Source organism: Manis javanica, chromosome 3 (genome assembly GCF_040802235.1).
Source record: "Manis javanica isolate MJ-LG chromosome 3, MJ_LKY, whole genome shotgun sequence".
Taxonomy (NCBI): Eukaryota; Metazoa; Chordata; class Mammalia; order Pholidota; family Manidae; genus Manis; species Manis javanica.
The window spans coordinates 46627137-46634109 of record NC_133158.1 but is presented as its reverse complement, the minus strand read 5'-3'; positions in this window follow the sequence as shown (position 1 = coordinate 46634109).

The window sequence follows — 6973 nt, the reverse complement described above, 5'->3', positions numbered from 1 at the left end:
AAATTTACAGGGTAAGCAGCCAGTTTCTTCAAAATAAATTGCAAGAAAAAGAAAATTCATGGAGTTCAGCTAAATATTCATAGAAGAGAAAAAAATGAAGCATGAAAAAATATGATTAATCAACAAGAAGGCAGAAAGAGGAAAAGGGAACAAAGAACATTTAGGACAAATAGAAACAAATTGCATTATAACAGATTAAAACCCAACCAGTTCACTAACTACACTAAATATAAATGAAAGAAAACTACATTGGAAAGGTAAAGATTGTCAGACCTGATAAAAAAGCAAGATTCATTGATATACTGTTTACAGGAGACATAGTTTTAATATAAAGACAGAGTCAGGTTGAGTTAACTGAAAGAAAAAATACACCATGAAAATACTATAGGAAAGCTGCCATGTCCATATTAATACCAGATTATCAGACATAAAGAAGTGTTAACAGAGAAATGATGAGGATGCATTTTATAATGATAAAGGGCACTACAAAAAGACATAACAATCCTAAATGTGGATGTACCTGATAATTGCTACAGAATATATGACACAAAACCCAACAGAATTATAGGGATACATTTCCACATCCAGTTATAGTTACAGATCTTAGAAATCCTCTTCTTATAACTGATATAACCAGAGGTCAAAAAAATTAGTAAAGATAAAAATAATTTTCATAATCCTATAGACCAACTTAATCTGTTCATCATTTACAAAGTACTACACTTAGCAATTGCTAAACGCATTTCTTTTTAAGTGCATATGGAATAGTTACTGAGCTGGCCTTAGAATAAAATAATATTTCTGGACCCGAATAGAGTTAATTTAAAAATACATAGAAAATTCCCAGATATTTGAAATCTAAGTAACATACTTTTATTTTATTTTTTTTCCTTAAAACAGATTTATTGAGATATAATTCACACAGCACACAATTTACCTACTTAAAGTAGGGAATTCATTGGATTTTTTTTGTTATCATTAATGTACAAGTACATGAGCAACATTGTGGTTACTAGACTCCCCCTTTTATCAAGTTCTCCCCACATACCCCATTACAGTCACTGTCCATCAGTGTAGTAAGAGGTTATAGAATCACTACTTGTCTTCTCTGTGTTGTACTGCCTTCCCTGTGCCCCTACCTACATTATGTGTGCTAATTGTAATGCCCCTTTTCCCCACTTCTCCCTCCCTTCCCACCCATCCTCCCCAGTCCCTTTCCTTTGGTAACTGTTAGTCCATTCTTGGGTTCTGTGAGTCTGCTGCTGTTCTGTTCCTTCAGTTTTTTCTTTGTTCTTATACTCCACAGATGAGTGAAATCATTTGATACTTGTCTTTCTCTGCCTGGTTTATTTCACTGATCATAATACCCTCTAGCTCCATCCATGTGGTTGCAAAAGGTAAGATTTGTTTTCTTCTTATGGCTGAATAATATTCCATTGTGTATATGTAACATATCTTCTTTATCCATTCGTCTACTGATGGACACTTAGGTTGCTTCCATTTCTTGGCTATTGTAAATAGTGCTGTGATAAACATAGGGGTGCATATGTCTTTTAAACTGGGCTCCTGCATTCTTAGGGTAAATTCCTAGGAGTGGAATTCCTGGAATTCACTTTCCAGACTGCAGGCTGCTCTCACTGGCCACGCCCGGGTCATGGGGCTGAGCCTCTTGGCCACCCAAACAGATGACGGTCCCAAGCAGCCCAAGGGCAGGGCCTTGTGGACTATTCCCTGCTGTGTGCCCAAGACAGCAGACATCTCCAGGTGACTTTTCAGGCCCACACACGGCCGCAGAGGTTCCCTGCCGAGGGGAACCCCAACAGTGGATACCCGCATCACAATGGGACTGCCAGTCAGAGGCGACTGCTTCCTCTTGTTCACCTATGCGAGGCAGCCACAACAGGTCACCTTCCCACGCAGAATGGGAAGCTGCGCTCCGTGCGTCTCTTCTGGAAAATCAACAATTGAACTCCACTGCTAGATGATATTTCTAGTTTTAGTTTTTTGCGGAACCTCTATACAGCTTTCCACAATGGTTGAACTAATTTGCATTCCCACCAGCAGTGTAGGAGGGTTCCCCTTTCTCTGCATCCTCGCCAACATTTGTTGTTGCTTGTCTTTTTGATGCTGGCCATCCTAACTGGTGTGAGGTGATATCTCATTCTGGTTTTAATTTGCATTTCCCTGATAATTAGCGATGTGGAGCATCTTTTCCTGTGCCTATTGGCCATCTGAATTTATTCTTTGGTGAAGTGTCTTTTCAGATCCTCTACCCATTTTTTAATTGGATTATTTGCTTTTTGTTTGTTGAGGTGCATGAACTCTTAATATAATTTGGATGTCAACCCCTTATTGGGTATCTCATTTATGAATATATTCTCCCATACTGTAGGATGCCATTTTGTTCTATTGATGGTGTCCTTTGCTGTACTGGAGCTTTTCAGCTCGCTATAGTCCCACTTGTTCATTTTTGCTTTTGTTTCCCTTGCCCAGGGAGGTATGTCCATGAGGAAGTTGCTCGTGTTTATATCCAAGAGATTTTTGCCTGTTTTTTTTTCAAGAGTTTTATGGTTTCATGACTTACATTCAGGTCTTTGATCCATTTTGAATTTACTTTTGTGTATGGGGTTAGACAGTGATCCAGTTTCATTGTCTTACATGTAGCTTTCAGGTTTTGCCAACACCAGCTGTTGAACAGGCTGTCATTTCCCCATTGTATGTCCATGGCTCCTTTATCATATATTAATTGACCATATATGTTTGGGTTAGTATTTGGACTCTTTATTCTGTTCCCTGGTCTATGGGTCTGTTCTTGTGCCAATACCAAATTGTCTTGATTACTGTGGCTTTGTAGTAGAGCTTGAAGTTGGGGAGTGAGATCCCCCCCACTTTACTCTTCCTTCTCAGGATTGCTTTGGCTATTTGGGGTCTTTTATGGTTCCATATGAAGTTAAGAACTATTTGTTCCAGTTCACTGAAGAATGCTGTTGGTATTTTGATAGGGATTGCATTGAATCTGTAGATTACTTTATGCAGAATGGCCATTTTGACAATATTAATTCTTCCTACCCAAAAGCATGGGATGAATTTCCATTTGTTAGTGTCCTCCTTAATTTCTCTTAAGAGTGTCTTGTAGTTTTCAGGGTATAGGTCTTTCACTTCCTTGGTTAGGTTTATTCCTAGGTATTTTATTCTTTTTGATGCCATTGTGAATGGAATTGTTTTCCTGATTTCTCTTTCTGCTAGTTCATCATTAGTATATAGGAATGCAACAGATTTCTGTATATTAATTTTGTATCCCACAACTTTCCTGAATTCAGATATTAGTTCTAGTAGTTTTGGAGTGGAGTTTTTAGGGTTTTTTATATACAGTATCATGTCATCTGCAAACAGTGACAGTTTACCTTCTTCCTTAACAATCTGGATACCTTTTATTTCTTTGTTTTGTCTGATTGCTATGGCTGGGACCTCCAGTACTATGTTGAATAATAGTGGGGAGAGTGGGCATCCCTGTCTTGTTCCCAATCTTGGGTGAAAAGCTTTCAGCTTCTCACTGCTAAGTAACATATTTTTAAATAACCCATGGACCAAAGAAAAGTCACAAGAGCAATTAGAAACTATTTTAGAAGTACTTTTTAAAGAATTTAAAAATTGGAAATTCAGTTAAAGTAGTACATAGAAGGAAAGTAGTACATAGAAGGGAACTTTTGGCTTTAAATACATACACTAAATAAGAAGAAAAGTTCAACATCAATGGTCCATAAAGTTAAAAATGAAGAAAAAAATTAAACCCTCAAAAGTAGAAGGAAAGCAATAATACTAATAATTAGTAAAATAAACAATGGAGATACTATAGAGAAAATCAGTAAGACAAAAAGTTGGCTCTTTGGCAAGATGAATGAAATTCACAAATGTCTCAATGGCCTGAAGGGAAGACAAATTATTAATATCAGAAATAAAAGACAGGCATCACTATAGATTTAAAAGACATGGAAAGGGTAAGGAAATAATATGAATAGCTTTCTGCTAATAAATTCAACAAGCCAGTTAAAATGGCCAAATTCTTGTAAGATATCAATTTATAATATGGTCACAAGAAAAAGTAGAAAAGCTGAATTGCCCTGAATTTGTTATTAAAAACCTGTCCCCTCACCCCCACCACACACACACAAATAAAACCAAAAACTGAAAAAAAAAACCTCAAGGCCTAGAGCACTCACTGTTCAAGTCTACTAAATATTTAAGAAATAAATAATCCTCAAAAAAACACTTATTTTTATAGAAATGCCATTTTTATGGAAATGTTATAGAATATCCAAACCAATTTTGAAAAGGAAGAATAAAGTTGGAGAAATTGTACTACTTGATTTCAAGACTTACCATAAATACATAGCTCTTACTATAAACATATAGCACCTTCCTGTGTGTATTGACAAAGAGGTAGACATTGGCATGGAATATAGATAGACTCTAGAAATGGATCCACACGAAGGTGGTCGATTGATTTTCCACAAAGGTGCCAAGGTAATTCAATAGCAGAAAAGATAATCTGTCCCGCAAAAGGTGCTCAAATAACTGGATATCCATATGGAAAATATGAACCTCAACCTTTATCTCACACCATGTAAAAGAGTTCACTTGAAATGGATCCTTGACCTCAGTATGAGGGCCAAAACTATAAAATTTACAGAAAAGAAACCACAGAAGAAAAACCTCTGGGAGATAAGCTTTACAACTCTGAAATTGTAAGACAAAACAACCCAATCAAAAAGGGAAAAGATACTGGTACATAGACTTCACAAAGGAAACAAAAAGCCCATAAAAGAGTATTTAATATTCATCAGCAATATGCAAGTTAAAGCCACAATGAGATACTTCTATGCCCTAGGAGAATGGCTAAAATTAAAGACTGACAACACCAAATGTCGAGGTTATGGAGTCGCCACAACCCATTGTCATGGGAGCATATAAAGGTACAATCACCTTGGAAAAGTATTTGGCAGTTTTGTATCAAGTTAAACAGTCCCCTGCCCTCTGATCAAGCAATTCTACTTCCAGACATTTATCACAAGAAATAAAAACATATGTCCACTATAACAGTTGTATGATTGTCTTCATAACAGCATTATTCTTACTAGTTGATCATTGAAAACAACCACATTTCCATCTCTAGGAGAGTGGATGAAGAAATTGTGACATATTTGAATAATGGACAGAAAAAACAAACTCCTGGGGTATGAAACTGAATGCATCTTAAAAGCATTATTGGTTCTATAATGAAGTTCTAGAACACGACAGATGAGTCTATGCTGATAGAAACCACAAAGAGGTTGTCTGTGGCGCTGGTATGCGGGAAGACAAAGGACGTGGTAAACTTGCCTTGATGATGGGAATGTTCTGTGTTATGATGGGGGTGATCACACAGGTGATCAAAACTCAGTTTGTCAGAACTCACTGAATGCTATACTTAAGATATCTGTGCATCCCATATACATAAATTTCACCTTATAAAATAACAGGTAAGGAAAAGAGAAGGGGTTATATCTCAGATGTCTAATCCTTGGTAGGACTACTTTTGAGATGCAAGAGGCACCAAACCATGTTTCTCAAAAATTGATACTTTTTTTTCTCTTTTTGCATTTGGTAGGATATATAATGATGTAAATAATGATGTAATTTGAAAAAACTGATACAAAAAAATTCTACAGCAATTGCAGGAGGAAGCAAGAGTTAATTTGAGAAAAGATCCAGAGCTCTGTGTAGTTCCTGAGAAAGATTTGACAGGGTCAGAGGTCTACAGTGAACCACATCACATTCACTCCGACTTCAGATGCGTGATGAGGGGACAGGTCTTTCACTTCCCTACACTTGTTACGGAACTATCTGCCACAACAAACGTAAAGCTCCTCTGTCTAAACTAGCCCTCCCTCCTTTTTTCTGCACACGCTTCTCTCTGCAGTGGGGTGAGGACCCCTAAGTGCCTTAAGCTCAGATGAAAGTTAGAGGTGCCCTCTCTCCTGGGTGCCGGGTGCTGGCGTGGATGCTGTGGAGAGCCTCTCTGAGGATTCTCCTCTGGGAGAGAGAAACAGACACTTCTGGCCAAAAACTAGACCTCAGTGTGGAAAGAGTAGGGGACCCTGGCATTCCTGGGCGGGAGCCAGTGCTGGGAGCTCTAAAAGCCCAGAGGTTTTTACACTCAGCCACCCCCCTTGTTGGACTTACACACCATCAGTTCAGACGGCAGTTCTGGCCCTGCTGCCTTCATACACACAGTGGAAGGTTTAAGCACAGGCCAGTTATGCATCGCTAAGGGTGCATCCTGCTGGATGTGATGGCCTTTCCCGGAAGTAGGCACTCCTGTGGGTTGGTACCCATGTGCTGCTGTGGCCAGAACTAAGACGTGGAGTCTCAGTTCCTGCTCACACACCATCCTCCTGGGCTGAGATCCTCATGTTACTATTTCACAGGGGAGCGGAGCAGAGATACTGTAGCCCGTGAAGACGCACTCAGAAGTTCCTGCAGGAGAGCCCTGGGCTGTTGCCAAAGGTGGGAGAAGAATATAAAAGGGAAAATAGTACCCTCTGGCTGCGAGGACAGGTGGGCACCCGTGCAGGAAGGTGCTCAGGAAACCAAGACCAGCTTCTCAAGCTGGCATTTGCAATTTTCATGGCCCTCTGGGCTGCGCATCCTGTTGCGCATTTCAGAGAGAAAGGAAGAGAATGGAATAGGTTTGGACCCAGCAAATCCCAGGGCCACCGTTTCTTCAACCATTATGATGCAGGGACTCCAGCGGTATTTTGAATTTCAAACGTGCAAGGTGATGGGAGCAGCGGGGGAGGGGCCTTCCCGCCATGGAGCTCAAGCAGAAAGGCTACGGCAGCTTCATGGGAGAAGGCCCTGTTCCGGGATGCACTGTCCTTAGCTGCTGTTTTTAACATTGTCTCTGGTTCACACACACTTTATCTTATTAACC